This window comes from Macaca thibetana, chromosome 14 (assembly GCF_024542745.1).
Source record: "Macaca thibetana thibetana isolate TM-01 chromosome 14, ASM2454274v1, whole genome shotgun sequence".
NCBI lineage: Eukaryota > Metazoa > Chordata > Mammalia > Primates > Cercopithecidae > Macaca > Macaca thibetana.
The window spans coordinates 104076732-104095709 of record NC_065591.1 but is presented as its reverse complement, the minus strand read 5'-3'; the positions used below and the strand labels follow the sequence as shown (position 1 = coordinate 104095709).

Below are 18978 nucleotides of genomic sequence, written 5' to 3'. Positions count from 1 at the left end.
AGGGAATAAGAAAGTGTTCTCAGGGCCTCCCTCCACATCACCTAGTAGAGATAAATGGGGCCTTTCTCTTTGTTCCAACAGCTTAATCACATCTTTCTTCCCACTTTTTGCATCCCCCTCCCCTGCCCTTCAAGGCACAACAGCAAATCCAATGAGGGACCAGCCCACACTCAACAGCTACACTAACCAGCTGAGTGACCTCGACAGCCGCTTCTCAATTGAGGGCTGGACTAGATCTGTGACTTGCAATCCCAGCTGTGCATTAGAATCACCAAGGGACCTTTGAAATATTGAGATGCTGAGTCCCTCATCAGACCAACTAAAACCAAATTTCTGTGGAGCAGAGAACCTTTAACTTGGAAACTAAATCCAGTTCCCAGATTAATTTCATCAAATGGTGCTGTTCTGGTCACAATCCAGCCCATGCAGCCTTCGCTGGACTTTGTCTTATTTATAGCCCAACACCTAGGACAGTCACAAGTATCACACAGAGTAGATGCTCACTTTTCCTTCCAAGAGGTTGCTGTCATTGTGGATAAAATTCCATGTTTCCTGCATTTGATTTCAGAATACACGAATGGAACTTTTCTCTAAGAAAGAAAAAAAAAACAAAACTAAGTTTGGTCACTTTTTACTCCTGTGGGGTCTTCAAAAGACTTGTGTAGCAGAGAGAGCATAGGCTTTGGAGTCATTCAGACCGGGTGTGAATTCCAGCTCTGCTCCTCCTTCACTATGCGACTTGGGCAAGTGATATACTGGCTCCCCTTGTAACCAACGAGGTCACTTGAATTACAGGTGAATAGCATTTCCTCAAATATTGCAAGTATGCAATTTGTGCAGCCCAAAGCAGCAGCTGCGGCTGAACCTCTGAGCCTAGTTTTCTTAGCTGTAAAATGAAAGTAGTAACAGTTACAACACAGCTTTCATGCAAAAATATGAACAATGTAAGTAAAATAGTTAGCATAGCCCCTAGCAGATAAAAAATGCTCAAGAAATATTAATTTTCTCCCACTTTTACCCTCAAAGTTTTCTATATCCCCAAATCTATGCATCTGTGTCCTCTGAATGGAAGCATATGAGGAGCTCCTATTGAGTGGCCACGTGAGATCTCCACAGGACACTCACAGAGGCAAGGCAGGCTGAGATGGACAGGGTGTGCAGCTTGATCCTGGTAAGGCAGCTACTAACAGCAGTGCAAGTTTTGCATTGCACAATTCTGTTGGGCTCCTTTCACATCATGGTCATCATAGGTTTTTCTGGTTACTACGGCAGTTTTCTAGAAGATGTCAGTGGCATGTCTGAAAGAAATGGTACCATTTTCTAAATTCAACCAAATTTGCCCTGTTGACCAGTTGTAGGCTGCCATCCCCACTCCCTAGCTCCTCTGCCTTAATACGACATTGGACTTCATCCCCCAACCAACCTGTCCACAAAGTAAGTCCTGATGACGTCCCTCTGAGGAGCACACAAGTCATTCTTTGTGCCTCTCCTTGAAACTGATGATACAATGAAAATAAGAAACAAAGCAGGACAAATGGAGAAGATGAATCCCACCACAAGATGTCCCGAAACTTCCATGCTGTGGGAGCTCCCAGCCCTCTTCAATGCAGACCAATCACCCAGCTCCCAGACAAGGGCTTCAGCTCACAGCTGCCACATGTGAGCTCCCAGGTGGGATAGCGCTATAGTGTGCTGCACCTACATCTCGCTTTAAAGGAAACCGCCTGCCCTCATCCCCTGCCACAGGTACTCCCCAGCAGGACACTTCTGTTTTATGGTACACCCTCCCCTGCCCAGCTAATTGCAACAGGAGGCAGACTCCCAAAGAGCTCATTCATTGGCTGGCTAGAGACTTTTGATGTGGCCCAGCACCTGAAAAGGGCAGAGGGTGTGTCAATTCGATTCCTATCTCAGAAAGCAAAACTGGAAAATGTCAAGAAAATCAATCCGTTGGTGGCGGGAGCCAAGGCTGAAATGTCATGGAGTGCAGCAAGTGGAGAGAGGCTAAAGGGACCACAATGAGTGAGGGGTGAGCCAAAGTTATGAATCAGCAGAAGCTGTGATGCACGAAAAAGGCAGGTGCAGAAAACAAGGCAAGGGAGCTGCCAGTGGCAAGTGGAGAATGGAGGACCTGCTCACAGAAGCCAGGTTGCCTTACTGGGGGAGAGCCAGAGCAAAGATCCAGGACTCCTGCTGGAGTGTAACCTCAGATCCAAATGCAGGCTCTGTGGACATTCTTACTCCCTTGTTGCTTCCTTCTCCTTCTAGCTACCTCCCCAACTTCACTTAAACTGGTGTGTAAAGGCATCTGCTTATTGCAACCTAAAGAACCCAGCCGGGCACAGTGGCTCACACCTATAATCTCAGCACTTTGGGAGGGTGAGGCAGGCAGATTGCTTGAGTTCAGGAGTTCGAGACCAGCCTGGGCAATATGGCGAAACCCCATCTCTACAAAAAATACAAAACAATTAGACAGATGTGGTGGCACATGCCTGTAGTCCCAGCTACTTGGGGAGCTGAGGCGGGAGGATAACTGGAGCCCAGGAGATCAACGCTGCAATGAGCCAAGATCATGACACTGCACTCCAGCCTGGATGGCAAACTGAGACCCTGTCTCAAAAAAAAAAAAAAAAAACTCAATTCAACCATTAGCAAGTACAGGTGGGCAGAGAAAATCACACACACAAAAAAAAAGTCAATCAATAAGGAAACCACCTAAAAGAAGAACAATTATTCTAGAGTTTCTGGTAATAATACTAATTAACATGTGTATAACCATTTGCAAATTTTGGCTTAGGATAATCATGAGAAATACAGAAACTAAATCTTAGTTCTGTCTCACCAGTCACCATTGCAGAATCAGTTCATTTTAGTCAGAAGGCCAGATGGGGGATTTTGCAATCTACACCTCACCCTGTCACATCTCAGTGGATCTTTTTGAGCTGAAAACATAAAAATTTTAAAAATTAAAAAAAAAAATCCTTGAGAAGCGCGAGGGCTAGTGGGAGAAAAGCATCTTGAAATAGACGATCGTGGCCACTAGAGGGAGATGCTTCCTCGTGAAACATTTCACGGCCCGCTCCTTCCCGGGAGGATTCTCAGCTGAGACCAGAGAACGTGAAGGGACCTGCTCCCCTTCCTCCTCTTTTAGAGACGAGATGAGGCAGCATCCCCTCTGGAACCGAATGGGCTCTCCTCCGCCTTGGTGAAGACATGGTCGTGTTCTACAAAGTTCATGCATAACCCAGCGTTCCTGCGGACCAAGGCAACAGATATGGCCATCGTCTGGAGGGGCCGGTTGAAAGAAAGAGCCGGAAGAAGAAATGCCTAATGCTGCCCTCAGACAGCTGAGAGGATAAGGGGAGGGGCCACATTTGCTATGCGCAGCTTCAAATGGCGGAACTAGGGCCCATGGCTGAGAGCTACAAGGAGAAACCACTCAATACAAGAAGGGCTCCTGGGAAACACAGCTGACCAGTTATGGAGTGGATCCAGCTGACACTGACCATCTTTGGGTGTGGCATAGATGGATGACTATACTGTGTGGGGAGTTGGTCTCACCGCCCCTAAGACCCCCTCCATCTCTGAGAACCTGCAGGAAGAAGTTGCCTTGCGACCCCCACCCGCCCCGCCCACGCCGAGTGCTTCTTTGCCAGCCATCCTACCGCGAGCCACCAGGGGGCGCCGCTACTCTGGAAGACGCCTTACCACTGAGCTTTCAGAACCAATCCCTGAGCGCCAAGTGCCCACCCTCAACCAAAAGACCACCTGTTAGGGCGGGATAGCACAATGAATCTGGCTTGGTTGCACCCCCGCTATTCCAAATACATTTTAATAGTACATAAAGTATAAAAAGAGAAAACCAAAAGATACAGTTCCTGCCTAGTGCCGTGGCTCACACCTGTAATCCCAGTGCTTTGGGAAGCCAAGGTGGGAGGATTGCTTGAGGCCAGGAGTTTGAGATCAGCCTAGGCAACACAGCAAAGCCCTGTCTCTACAAAAAAAAAAAAAAGCCAGGTGTGGTGGCAAGCACATGGAGTCCTAGCTATTTGGGAGACTGAGGAGGGAGGATTGCTTGAGCCCAAGAGTTCAAGGTTACAGTAAGCTATGATTATGCCAATGCACTCCAGCCTTGGGACAGAATGAGAACTTCTCTCTAAAATATATATATATATATTTATATAATATATATCTTTTATATATATATATATTTGAGCTGAAAATGTGTATATCTCTTTGGATCAGAAAAGGAAGATAAACCCAAAGCAGTGAGCATGGCTGCAGCAGCAGGATGGCTGCCCAATGCTACCTGGGGTTACAAATTCCTGGGCAGCCGTGGGCCCAGGGAGGGGAAGGACAAAGCCTCCCTTCCAGGAACTGAACCAAGCCACCCACTGTGCTGTCTCCAGTATCTCCTGTCACTAGCCACCTTCATGAGGCGTTTCTAGACCTGGGGTTCAAAGGGACAGGAGGAAGCAACTGCAAAACCTCAGCTGAAGACAGATGCAGTTGAACAATCAGAAGAAAAAGAAGAAAAAATCCAAACGCCTCCCATTGCACATGAACCTGCAAATCCAAAATTACAAAACACAGGAAGAACCTCATGCTAAGCCTAGCAGCCAGCAGCACCAACACTCTGAACATGAATCAATCCAGACAAAATTAGTTTTCGGAAGTAGCGTGACATCATGCATACATCGAGGCTGAGAAGAGAAAGAAGCAGCATAATGCTGTCATCCACACAGGTGAATGTCCAAATAGCACATGCCCCTGGCCTGCTGGGCAGCACTCCTTGGGGTCCACTCACAGAGAGGACCAGGAACACGTGTGCAGGTCCCCATGACCCTTTTCTCCTAGGCTAGCACTGTACTGCCTGGAAGGGGAAAAGAAGCAAAAGTTGCTTTCTGGGAGAGTCAGGAAAGGACATTCTACTGGTGACACTGCTGGTTGGGGGCCTACCCAGGACTAAAGCAGCCCCTCTCTGGAGCCCTGTGTCCTCAAAGAGAGACTAGTAGATTGAAAAAGTACTGGTTCAAGGAATGTGAAACCTGCTATTAATTGATTTATTACTTTAGACAAGTCACTTTCCTTCCCCTAAGTTCAAGTCCTGAATATCCCTGTTAATTTTCTGTCTCTATTATCTGTCTAACACTGACAGTAGGGTGTTAAAATCTTCTACTATGAAGCAACTACATCAACAAGTTTACAAAATAACCAGCTAGCCTTACTATTATTGTGTGGGGGTCTAAGTCTTTGTAGGTCTTTAAAAACTTGTTTGATGAATCTGGGTACTTCTGTACTGAGTGCATATATATATTTAGATAGTTAGCTCTTCTTGTTGAATTGAACCCTTTACCATTATGTAATGCCCTTCTTTGTCTTTTTTATCTTTGTTGGTTTAAAGTCTGTTTTGCCAGAAACTAGGATTGCAACCCTTGCTTTTTTTCTACTTTCCATTTGCTTGGTAAATTTTCCTCCATCCCTTTATTTTGAGCCTAGGTGTGTCTTTGCATGTGAGATGGGTCTCTTGAATACAGCACACCAATGGGTCTTGACTCTTTATCCAGCTTGCCATTCTATGTCTTAATTGGGGCATTTAGCCCATATACATTTAAGGTTAATATTATTCTGTACGAATTTGATGCTGTCATCATGATGCCCGCTGGTTATTTTGTAGACTTGTTGATATAGTTCCTTCATAGTGTCATTGGTCTTTGTACTTCAGTGTGTTTTTGCAGAAGCTGTTAACAGTCTTTCCTTTCCATATTTAGCATTTCCTTCAGGAGCTCCTGCAAGGTAGGCCTGGTGGTGACAAGTTCCCTCAGTATTTGCTTGTTTGAAAAGAATTTTTTCTTCTTCACTTATGAAGCTTAATTTGGCCAGATATGAAATTCTGGTTTGGAAATTATTTTCTTTAAGAGTGATGAATATTGGCCTTCAATCTCTTCTGGTTTCTAGGGTTTCCACTGAGAAGCCTGCTATTAGTCTGATGAGCTTCCCTTTGTAGGTGACCTGCTCTTTCCCTCTGGCTGCCCTTAACATTTTTTCCTTCATTCTGACCTTGGAGAATCCAAGGATATTGTGTTTTGGGGTTGGTCTTCTCATGGAGTATCTTACTGGGGTTCTCTGGATTTCCTAAATTTGAATGTTGGCCTGTTTTGTTAGGTTGGGGGAGTTTCCTGGATGATATATTAAAGTATATCATCTTGGTTCCATTCTCCAACTTGGTTCCATTCTCCTCATCTCTTTCAGGTACACCAATCAGTCATAGGTTCAGTCTTTTTATATAATCCCATAGTTCTGGGAGGTTTTGTTCATTCCTTTTCATTCTTTTTTCTCTATTTTTGTCTGCCTGTCTTATTTCAGCAAGATAGTCTTCAAGCTCTGAAATTCTTTTGTCTGCTTGATCTATTCAGTTATTGATACTTGTGGTTTCATTGGGAAGTTCTCAGGTTGTGTTTTCTAGCTCCATCGTGTCATTTATGTTCCCATCTAAACTGGTTACCAGCTCTTGTAATGTTTTATCATGGTTCTTAGCTTCTTTGCATTGGGTTAGAACATGCTCCTTTAGCTCAGCGAAGTTTGTTATTACCCACCTCCTGAAGCCTACTTCTGTCAATTCATCCATCCTCTGCCCAGTTCTGTGCCCTTGCTAGAGAGGTGTTCTGATCATTTGGAGGAGAAGAGGCACTCTGGCTTTTTGAGTTTTCAGTGTTTGTTTCACTGATTCTTTCTCATCTTCATGAGTTTGTCTAGCTTCAATCTTTGAGGCTGCCAATCTTTGAATGGGGTTTTTGTGGGGACTTTTTTGTTGATGCTGTTGTTGTTGCTTTCTGTTTGTTTTCCTTTTAACAGGCCTCTCTTCCATAGGGCTGCTGTGGTTTGCTGGAGGTCCACTCCAGACACTATTTTCCTGGGTCCCTCCCACACCTATAGGTGTCACCCGAGGAGGCTGCAAAACAGCAAAGATGGCTGCCTGCTTCTTCCTCTGGGATCTCTGTCCCGGAGGGGCACTGATCTGATGCTGGTGGGAATGTTCCTTTATAAGGTGTCTGGCGACCCCTGCTGGGGGGTCTTGAGCAGTGAGGAAGGATGGGTCAGGGTCCAGCCTAAAGAGGCAGTCTGGCCACGATCTGCCACAACCCATGTGCTGTGCTGTGGGGAATTCCTCCTGGGTCAAAACCATCTAGTCTCCCCGGCACCAGCAGGGGAAAAATGGCAGACCCGAGCTGCAGTGATGGCCACCACCCCTCCCTGGGGGAGCTCAGTCATCTTAGGCAGCAGGCAGCTGCGGTGATAACGGCCTCCCCCACCCCTCTGGAAACTCTTAGCAGAGTTAAAAGAACAGAGCTATTAACAGACCTGTGCAGAGTTAACAGAGCTGTGCAGACTCTCAGCAGCCACTTGACTGGAGACTGCCTAAAACTGCAGTCATGTGGCTGCTGAGACTCTGCACAGCTCTGTGCTTGGGACCCAAGGCCCTGGTGGTGTAGCTCACAAGTGGGATCTCCTGATCTGTGTGTTGCGCAGATCCGTGGAAAAGAAAGAAAGAGAGAGAGAGAGAGAGAGAGAGAGAGAGAGAGAGAAAGGAAGAAAGGAAGGGAAGGAAGGAAGGAAGGGAAGGAAGGAAACCAGCTCATCCACCATTTACTCCAAAAAGCATTCTTTCCCTTCCTTTGTACTCCTAAGGCTTACCTCTATCTTAGCATTTACCCATTAATTTGAAATTATCTGTTTATGAACCTGCCTCTCAACACTAACCAAAAGCTATTCAAATGGAGGGATCAGCCAGGCATGGTGGCTTATTCTGTAATTCCTTTGTGAGGCCCAGGTAGGAGGATTACTTGAGGCCGAGAGTTCAAGATCAGCCTGGACAACATAGCAAGACACCATCTCTGCAAAAAAATAAAAGTTTTAAAAAGGAGAAATCATAACTGGTCTTTGTGCCCCTGCTCTAAAGCTTACCACAATGCCTGCCACATACTGGGCCCTCAAAATAAATTATTGATTAATTTTCACAATGGGGCTACAAGGCAGGCATTACAAATGAAAAAAACTAACACCCAGAAAGCCAGTTACATACCAGGAGATGGGAGGGCAGCAACTTGAAACCAACTCTACTGCTAAGGCCTAGGCTCTCTCAAGTACAACCTGGAAGACATGAGTAAGCATGGAGGTGGAGATGAGAATGAGGTGTTGGGGCACCTGCCTGGGACATGATGCGTGAGGAATGGAGGGATATGAAGGTGGACAAGATTCTGGAGGGTGGAAGAGTATGGTCATGAGGCCTTGGCATTGTGGCTTCTAAGCAGAGCCCTGATAAGCTAAACTGCCTGGCAATGTCAGGCCGGGCAGGTTGGTCTGACGTTGCCAGTTTAGCTGCCCAGGCATGTCTGCTAGCTAAATCTAAATCCTGGGCCTGAGGCCCATGTCCCCACAAATACCCACAACTCTGCTGCACAACCATATTCAGAGTCCTGCACTTACTCAGCCTCTGCTTGCTGAGCAAGCAGACACTACCTCTCTTGAGTACAAGCCTCCAGGAAGTTCCTAATGCATATCAAGGCGGGAATATCCAAATTATATTAGAAGGCCAGGCACAGTGGCTCACATCTAGGATCCCAGCATTTTGGGAGGCTGAGGCAGGTGGATCACGTGGGACCAGGAGTTTGAGACCAGCCCGAGCAACATGAAAAAACTCTCTACAAAAAAAAAAAAAAAAAAAAAAATAGCCAGGCATGGCAGCATGCACCTGTAGTCCTGGCTACTCAGGAGGCTGAGGCAGGCGGATCAATTGAGCCCGGGAAGTTGAGGTTGCAGTGAGCCATGATGGCACCACTGCACTCTAGGGTGGGTAACAGAAGGAGACCCTCAAAACAAACAAAGCAAACAAACTAACACAGTATATTAGAAGATAAATAAATATGGACTTGTGTGGACAAGAGTGTCTGTGCACCTCAGCCTCTCCTGAGAGGTGCCTCTTCTCCCACCCACCTTCCAGGGGCCTTCCCCTACAAACCTAAACACAGAAGGCAGCCAATGAAAGGGACCAAGAGGCAGATTCATGAGATAAGCCAAGGAAATCCCAGGTCCAGGAGCCCATAGAATCAAGAGAATATTCTCAGACAGTAGCAAAACAGGAGGACTGTTCAACACAGCTAAATGCATGCAACAGAACATGGCCATCCCCTGCACGCCCTTCTCTGGAGCTCCTTAGACTAGAAGATGATTTCTTCTGGACAAGGAAGACACAGGACATGGGGTGAAAATCCAGCAAAAGAAAGCTAAATACACCATCCCATGTTTGCAAAACACAGGAAAGGTAGCGAGGGGATGGAGAACCAAGGATAAAGGTAGGATGCCCTTTTCTGGTAAACTGCATGCTAAACAAAGGTGAGGGGCCACAATTAGCTCATCAGCAGGGAACTCAGGGCAAGAATACCCTGCCCTCTGTTCTGTCCTCACCTGAAACTCTGGGACGAAGCCAATTTGTCACCTCCCTAAATGGTTCTAGAAACAGAAGAGTTCATCCCTTGCCCGGGGAAGGGATTTCTAGGTCTTCAGTTCTAATCATATTTGTTATGCACGAGTGGAGACATTCAGATACATGGCCCCCACCCTGTTTCTGCTCTGCAGACTGAGATAAGAGCCTTACGTTTACAAAATTTCACAAGAAACTGGAATTTGTTGCCCTTCTTTTCCATCTCCCCTCAGCCAGCTCCACTTTTCCTCGGATGTGACGGAGACTCGTTACCAGCTGGACAGCATACATTCCAGAGCTGGAGGGGAGCACGAGAGACCCTGACTCACCTGCCCTTGCTCAGGGAGGGAAGGAAACCTGTGAAACCTGGAAATCCCCTCTGGGGGAGGTGTGGCCAGCTCCTAGGCACCACCTCCGCAGAATTTCTCCAATCATAATAACAAGAAGGAAAACAAGCAGCTATCCAGTGCTTTCTCTCTGCCAGCCATTGTGCTCCACAAGTATTATGTCGTTAAAAGCTCCCAACAGCCTTATGAGCTGGGCACTGTCATTCTCCCCGCTTTGTGGATAAGGAAATAGAGCAGTCGCATAAATTGGTCTGGGGTCACCCTTGGTTTCCCATTGGAGTGTAGGCTTCCTGAGGTTAGAAGTTGTTTTTATGGGCTGGGCGCGGTAGCTCACGCCTGTAATCCCAGCACTTTGGGAGGCTGAGGAGGGCGGATCACCTGAGGTCAGGAGTTCAAGACCATCCTGGCCAACATGGTGAAAACCCGTCTCTACTAAAAATACAAAAATTAGCCAGGTGTGGTGGCAGGCACCTATAATCCCAGCTACTCGGGAGGCTGAGGCAGGAGAATCGCTTGAACCCGGGAGGCAGAGGTTGCAGTGCCATTGCACTCCAGCCTGGGTGACAGAGTGAGACTCCCTCTTAAAAAAAAAAAAAGAAGAAGAGGAAGAAGTCGTTTATATGATGCTTTGGGAGTGATATCAAGAACATAAAATGCTGACTGACCAACTGAAAGATTCGAAGCACCATGGGTATTTAATAAATGTTATTATTGATCGCTATTCAAAAATCATTAATATGATTTTACATGTCTCAGGAAGCAGTACCACAAATAATTCTGAAGTTACTGTATCAATAACAAATTATGTAAGTGACAAAATTGCATTTGTTCACAAGGCTAGACATTGAGCCTATTTGTTTTCAGGAGTGTGGACCTTATTTGTTTTTGTTGATAAGAAAGATAAGCTGCTCTGGTATAAGTAACGATATTTAATTGCTATTACATAGTATCAAATCAGTACAAAAGGAAAAATCACAGGTCACGAGATATATGGCAGAAGTTAGAAGAATGTAAGGGAATTAAATGAATTAAAGGCTGCTTCTGTGACTCAATTAATTGAATGATATTGAAAAGAGAAGGTAGAAAGCTGGATTCAGGGCTGATTTTCAGGAGCCTAGTTGTAACTAATTAGGCCATCCCTTGGATGTATACACGACACCAACACCTCACAGCCTCCACAGGAGCAGGGTTCATCTCCTCCTCCCAGTACCTGCAACAACAGAACCAACACAGAGACACAAGCAAGCATTTCTGCAATCACAAACCCCACCTTTCTCTTATCATGCTGTTCTACCTTTCTTTTCCCTATATCCTTCACTTCTTACATTTTAAATCTTGTTTTTCTGTAAGCTGCTTCAAATCCTACCTGAATAAGGCAGGGTATCACAAAATCAATACACTCTTCAGGAACTTAACCGAAGGGAATTTCCTGTGAGCAGCACATGGCCTTGACTTTGCGCCTGGAAAGGTGTCCTCATCACATCATTGTCAGACCACCACAGGAACCCACAGCTCATCCTGCCTCTTCCAATTCATGTCTCACTCATTAAACCGTCCTGTTTGTTTGTTTGTCTGTTTTCTACTGAATCCTCTGGTTAAACAGCAGGAGCAGTGCAGTCAAATGTCTTGATAAAATGTCACAGCTTTCCGTGAAATTTCTAAGTGTAGCTATGCAGCATGGAGGAAAAGCCACTCGGTTTCTAGTTACTGACCTGGGCGGACTTGGTTTTCTTCCGGGTTCCCGCAGTGGGTTTCCTCTCGAGCAGTGAGTTCTTGCCTCTCAAAGGAAGAAGCCACACTGGCCATGTAAAGAGAGTGTCCAAACCTTCCTCTTCCGTACCTGGAGAGACTTCCCAGTTCCTCTTCTGTTTGGGGACTGGGAAGCTCTGAGTCCCAACTTCTCTTGTCTGATTTCACTTTCTCACCCACCAACCCCTGCTCTCACTCAACCACGAAGTGCCCTCAACACTGATCTCTGCCTAAGAATGACTGAAATCGATGTCCAATTTTGGGGGGATGACTGATTCTAATGTTGGGAAGAGGAGCTTAAAAGATCCGACCTCCCACTCAGTGAGAAAGGGGTCCCTGAACACCTTTCTTGAGACATAACCTCCCTACTCCCACTTAAATGCGAGCAATTCCTGCTTTTTGCCACAGTGAGGCAAGGCATTTCTGGAAGTTATGCTGCAAAGTAAATCTTTTTAGAGCTCCGGTTTCAAGACTTTGGGTTTTAGGCACCTAGATAGGTGTCAAGTTTTCATTTTGTTAAATAAGGATATTTAAAAAATAAATAGGTGCCCCCTTCTTTGCGGTCACACCGAGCCAGCGCCTAGGCCTGGAACTGGGCCACAGCACCTTAGCTTCTTCATCCACCGCCTCCCAACCATGGACCCCTGGAAAGTGAACGCACTTCAGGCTTTTGTGAAAATATGTAAGCAGGATCCGAGCATTCTGCACACCGAGGAAATGTACTTCCTGAGGGAGTGGGTGGAGAGCATGGGGGGTAAACTACCACCTGCTACTCAGAAAGTTAAATCAGAAGAAAATACCAAGGAAGAAAAACCTGATAAGAAGAAGGTGGAGGAAGACTTAAAGGCAGACGAACCATCACGTGAGAAAAGTAATCTATAAATTGATAATGAAGCTGTGATTGAACCAGACCCTGATGCCCCTCAAGAAATGGGAGAGGAAAATGCAGAGATAATGGAAGAGATGATGGATCAGGCAAACGATAAGAAAGTGACTGCTATTGAAGCCCTAAATGATGGTGAGCTACAGAAAGCCATTGACTTATTCACAGATGCCATCAAGCTGAATCCTCAGTTGGCCATTTGGCATGCCAAGAGGGCCAGTGTCTTCGTCAACTTACAGAAGCCAAATGCTGCCATCCAAGACTGTGACAGAGTCATTGAAATAAATCCTGATTCAGCTCAGCCTTACAAGTGGCGAGGGAAAGCACACAGACCTCTAGGCCACTGGGAAGAAGCAGTACATGATCTTGCCCTTGCCTGTAAATTGGATTATGACGAAGATGCTAGTATAATGCTGGAAGAAGTTCAGCCTAGGGCATAGACATTGCAGAACATGGGAGAAAGTATGAGCAAAAACGTGAAGAGCGAGAGATCAAAGAAAGAATAGAAAGAGTTAAGAAGGCTCGAGAAGAGCATGAGAGAGCCCAGAGGGAGGAAGAAGCCAGACGACAGTCGGGAATTCAGTATGGCTCTTCTCCAGGTGGACTTCCTGAGGGAATGCTTGGAATGGGAGGGGGCATGCCTGGGATGGCCGGAATCCCTGGACTCAATGAACTTCTTAGTGATCCAGAGGTTCTTGCAGCCATGCAGGATCCAGAAGTTACGGTGGCCTCTTCCAGGATGTGGCTCAGAACCCAGCAAATATGTCACAATACCAGAGCAACCAAAAGGTTATGAATCTTATCAGTAAATTGTCAGCCAAATTTGGAGGTCAAGCGTAATGTCCTTCTGATAAATAAAGACCTTGCTGAAGGAAAAGCAACCTAGATCACGTTATGGATGTCGCAATAATACAAACCAGTGTACCTCTGATCTTCTCATCAAGAGAGCTGGGGTGCTTTGAAGATAATCCATATCCCTCTCCCCCAAATGCAGCTGAAGCATTTACTGTGGTTTGCCATTCATTCAGATAATGTTTTCCTACTAGGAATTACAAACTTTAAACCGTTTTTAAACCTTAAAAATATTTAAAACAAATTTAAAGGGACTGTTAATTCTTATATTTTTCTTTATTAATCATTTTGGATTTTTTCTTTCAATTATTGGGCAGGGAAGATACTTAAGTATGGAAGATTATTGCTCTAATTTGAGTGAAATAAAAGTTTATTAGTGCAAGGCAAACATAAAAAAAATAAATAAATAGGTGAAGGAAGGAAAAATCTACCATCTATAATCTACAATGATCATAGTTTCATAAAAGAAAGAACAACAAAACATCATAAAGCTATAATGTCAAAATAAAAGGCAGGCCTTTAAACCAAATCAATGTTTCTTTCTTTTTAAAAATGTCATAATTTTGCCCTCATCTCTGTCATGCCATGAAAACAGGTAAACAGTTGATCAAGATCATTGCCAGCCTAGAGTTTGGCAATAATTGCTATAAAGCAGGGGTTATTTTCCCAGAAGGCCTTGTGACCTGGAGCAGCTCAACCACCCAACCCCAGTCCACTGACCCCGGCAGGCCAACAAGGCAACACAAGCAAAGCACAGTGCAGATCCAGCTGTGCTCTTGACACGCAATTTTGGATTAAACGAAGACACAAATATGATCAACAAAAAGTCTTGAGCAAAGACAGAACAATTAACTATTGCTGTGATAAACTTCTCTCCAAGTTCTATCAAATGTAAGCAGATGAGGCACGTGTCCCACATGTACAACAAAATATACACATGGCATATTAAAATTAAAATGTGCTATATCTGGAATACATCTGAATCTGAAATGCTAAGCAGAGCACACGTGTATTCCCTAGGTAGTAGAGCTGTCCGGTGGAGAGAATTCCCAGCCGGTGGGAAGGAGGCCGGGATCTGGCCCTGACTTTGTCACTAAGTGGTTCTTAAGCCTGGGGCAAGTTGTTTAATTTTTCTGTGCTCAGTTTTCTCAGACATAATTAAGGGAGTTAGATTAAAATTATCTCTTAGGGCCAGTCCTGCTTGAAAATACTTAATCTAATACATAACAGCATGTTCCCTCTGAGAATTTGTAAGGCCTCAGGGAATGAGAAGAATGGTATGCATCTTTTCAAAAGCTGACCACGGGCTATCCCTAAAGCACAGGGATTCTCACTTTGGGCTATTCAAAGGCATAACACCCACAATGCTGAACCAAAGAGCCAGAGGCACAACCCAATTGGCTCATAAATCAATATATGTGGACTTGAGCATCCATTGTGGGTCAACAAATGAGAGTAAAACTTCTCCAGCTACCCCAGCTCCCTGGTCACCCTTGTCCCTCGAGTTAACACAGATACTTGCCATCGGTGGTAAAAAACTTCTCTTAGAGTGTTGACTCTGTGGCATGCATGTTACATGCATTACCTCTTTTAAACCTTAACACAATCCTGCAAGGTTGGTCAAAGTCTCTCCATAATATGGATAAGAAAACTGAGGCTCAGGTAGGTTAAGTACAGTCCAAGGTTACAATGTGAGGAGCAGGATTCCAGTGGAGGTCTCTTGGACTCTAACATCTGCGCCCCTTCCTCATGTTCACCATATTGCATCCGTCACACCGCTGACATGCCCAAGAGACACATCAAAAACCCCAGGGCCCCTCAGACAAATGATCCCTGCATCCATCAGTGGTCGTGTCTGGTGAATTTCAGAGAATCTCCCATTAGACTTTGACCTTGGAAAGCCAACTGCTTCCTCCTCTCTGACAGCTCTCCTTCCCGGGGAGACCAACAAGGCATTGAAGCACCCACCAGACTTTCTACCGCATGAAGAGCCTCTGCATATATAAAGCTGTAGGCAGACGGGCAGGCTTGGGGTGCACAGGGCAGTCATGGAACCTAGCTTTTCCAACTTTGATTAGTCTGGCATTTAATTCTAACCTGGTTTACTCAAACCAGCTGCTAAACGCTTGCTATTCAAAGTGTGGTCCATGGATCAGCAACTTCCTGGTATCACCCAAGAGCCTGTTAGAAATGAGGAATCTCAGGCCCCATATCAGACACACTGAATCTGTGTACTAGCAAGATGCTTCCGGTGACTTGAACATGCATGCATGTTTCAAAAGCTCCATCCAAGAATCACTGATGGGGCTTTTTGAAAGTGTGAATTTCCAGGAACTACAGTCCAGAATTGTAGAAAAGGGGCTGAAGAAATATACAAGGAGGCCCCAAAAATGTGTATTTTATTTCAAAACTTGTTTTCTTTTGGTCCTCTGTCCTCAAGAAAAATCAAGTCCTTTCCAGCTTGATTCAAAGAACAATTTTGTTTTATGAACAGCTGTCCCTATAGCCGTAGGGCTATAGGCCAGTAGACACGCCCCCCCTCCCTAGAGGACATGCCAGTGTCTTCACACAGGCCCTCTCTTAGGCTGAGCCCCATCTTGCAGAAAATGCATGGAACAATTCTACATAAATCAGAGTGTTCCCTTCTGAGTCATTTCCCATCCCCCAATCCCATGTCTCCCAGTTCATAAGATTAGACCATCATCCCCATATCAATAGCAGAACTCCTATGTTTTATTTTCTACCATCCTGATCTGTATAAATTTAGGAAAGAGGGAAGAAGAAAGGAAGAAAGGTAGAAAACTAATTAACATTTGTTAAAAATTTATATTATATGTCAGGCCCACCCTGTTCCCTAAAATGGTTTTGGGGTTTGTTTTGTTTTCTTTTTTGAGATGGAGGTCTCAATATGTTGCTCAGCCTAGCCTCAAACTCCTAAGCTCAAGTAATTCTCCTACCCCAGCCTCTCAAGTAGCTGAGACTATAGGGGTGCACCAGAGCCAGCTCAAAACAGCTTACATACACCTTTCACTTAATATACATAAAAGTATGTAAGATTGATATTATTGCCTTAATTTTAGAAGTGGAGACTAAAGCTCAGATAGTTTAAAAACTCTCCCAAAGCAAGGATTCTGAACAGGACCCAATACTAAAGTCCTGTCACATTATTTCTGCTACCCCAACTTGCCTACATAACATATTATGTAAATAAAAATTTTGTTGAGATATAATTCACATACCATAAAATTCAATTTGGTAGTTTTTAGTACATTCACAAGGTTGTGAAACCATCCCCACTAATTACCTCCAGAACATTTCCATCATCCCCAAAAGAAACCCCAAATCAATGAGCAGTCATAGTCATTTCCCATTCCCCGCATAATTCCTAGTCCCTGGCAATGACTTTGTGTCTCTATGGATTTGCTTCTTCTGGATATTTCATAGAAATGGAAGCATACAATATGTGGTCTTTTGTGTCTGGCTTTTTTCACTTAGCACAGTCATTTCAGGTTCATCCATGTTGTCGCATGTATTGGTACTTGATTTATTTTTACAGCTGAACAACAGTCCATTATAAGAACATACCACATTTTGTTTATCCATTCATAAGTTGATGGACACTTGGATTGTTTCCACTTTTTAGCTATTATGAATAATGCTCCTATAAACATTTATGTACAAGTTTTTGTGTGGACATACATTTTTAATTCTCCTGAGTATATACCTAGGAGTGGAGTTCCTGGACCATATAGTAGTAAGTCTATGTTTAGCTTTCTGAAGAAATGCCAAACTGTTTTCTAAAGTGGCTACATCATTTTATATTTCCACCAGAAATGAATGAGGGTTCAACTTCTCCATATCTGTGCCAACTCTTATTATTATCTGTCATTTTTATAGCAATAATTCTAGCTGTAAAGAGGTATCTCACTCAAGTTTTGATTTGCATTTTCCTAATAACTAATAATGTTGAGCACCTTTTCGCATGCCTATTGGCCATTTGTACATTTCTTTGGAGAAAGTATTCAAATCTTTGCCCATTTTTAAATTGGGACATTTGTCTTTTTGTTGTTGAGTTGTATTCTTTATATATTCTAGAAACTAGGCCCTTTTCAGATATATGATGTAGATTATCTTGTCACTTTTTTTTTTTTTTTTGAGATGGAGTCTTACTCTGTTGCCCAGGCTGGAGTGCAGTGGTGCAATTTCAGCTCACCGTAACCTCTGCATCCCGGGTTCAAGCAATTCCCCTGCCTCAGCCTCCTGAGTAGCTGGGATTACCAGTGCACACCACCACGCCTGGCTAATTTTTGTATTTTTAGTAGAGACAAGGTTTCATGATGTTTGCCAGGTTGGTCTCAAACTCCTGACTTCAGGTGATCCACCCTCCTTGGCCTCCCAAAGTGCTGGGATTACAGGCTTAAGCCACCGTGCCCAGCCCTTTTCACTTTCTTGATAGTGGCCTTCAAAGAACAAAAGTTTTTAGTTTTGAAGTCCAATTTATCTATTTTTTTTTTTTTACTTATTTTTGCCTCAGGCATCATGTCTAATAAACCGTCGCCACCGTTGCCTAAATCAAGATTATGAAGATTTATACCTATGTTTTTTCCTAAGAGTTTTATAGTTTTACATTTAGGCCCTTGGTTCACCTTGAGTTAATTTTGTATATGGTATGAGTAGGGCTCCAACTTTATTCTTTTGCATGTGGATATTCAGTTGACCCGGTACCATTTATTTCCCCATCGAGTTGTCTTGTTACCCTTATCAAAACCCAGCTAATAATAAATGCGTGGGTATGTTTCTGAAATCTCAATTCTATTTCATTGATTTATATGTCTATCCTTATGTCAGTACCACACTATCTTGATTACTGTAGCTACACAGTAAGTTTTAAAATTGGGAAGTGTGAGTCCTCAAACTTTATTGAGTTTTGTTTATTTTTCAAGATCATTTTGACTATCCTGAGTGTGTTGTTATAGTTTTCTGTATACAAGTCTTGCATTTGTTTTGTTAAATGCATTCAAATGACCTATCTTCAAGTTCACCAATACTTTCTTCTACCAGTTCAAATATGCTGTTGAGTTCTTCTAGTGACTTTTTAAAATTGTAGTTATTGTACTTTTCCATTGCAGAAATTTCTATTTGGTTCTTTTTATCATTTTTATCTCTTTATTACTATTCTTTATTTGGTGAGACATCAATCTCATACTTTCCTTTAATTCTTTAGATATGATTTCTTCTAGTTCCTTGAACGTATTTATAAAGCTGAGTTAATATCTACGTTCAGTTAAGTTCAGTGTGTGGGCTTCCTCAGGGACAATTTCTGTTTACCTGGAATTTTTTTTTCTTCTGTATAAGCCATATTTTCTTGTTTATTTGTATATCTTATAATTTTTCTTCAAAACTGAACATTTAAAAAACACGAAGCCTGGCAAAGTGACTTATGCCTGTAATCCCAGCACTTTGGGAGGCTGAGGCAGAAGGATTGCTTACACCTGGGAGTTCAATAACAGTCCAGAGAACATAGCAAGACCCTGACTCTACAAAAACTATGAAAATTAACCAGGTGTGATGACACATGCCTATAGTCCCAGCTACTTGGGAAGCCGTAGCAGGAGGATCACTTAAGCCCAAGAATTTGAGGCTGCAGTGAGCTATGATTGCACCAC

At 43.9% G+C, this 18978-nt stretch overlaps 1 protein-coding gene, 1 long non-coding RNA gene and 1 pseudogene across 43 annotated transcripts in view; 2 read left to right on the top strand and 1 right to left on the bottom strand.

Moving 5' to 3' along the window:
- LOC126935817 (uncharacterized) overlaps positions 1-2751 on the bottom strand; it is a 90181-nt gene extending 87430 nt beyond the window's left edge. Inside the window, exon 1 of the long non-coding RNA XR_007719308.1 lies at positions 505-2751. This is a non-coding gene — a long non-coding RNA (uncharacterized LOC126935817). The remainder of the gene's footprint in view (positions 1-504) is intronic.
- The window catches only part of TIMM8B (translocase of inner mitochondrial membrane 8 homolog B), a 1180384-nt gene that overhangs the window by 990807 nt on the left and 170599 nt on the right, over positions 1-18978 (top strand). The window contains exon 1 of one of the 42 annotated variants that reach the window (XM_050757813.1): positions 6788-6791. The exons of the other annotated variants lie outside the window; for them this stretch is intronic. The gene's annotated coding sequence lies outside the window, so the exon portion shown is untranslated. Of the gene's footprint in view, positions 1-6787; positions 6792-18978 lie in introns of those variants that run through there. 42 annotated transcript variants of the gene reach the window in all.
- LOC126935794 (hsc70-interacting protein-like) lies at positions 12214-13300 on the top strand (annotated as a pseudogene).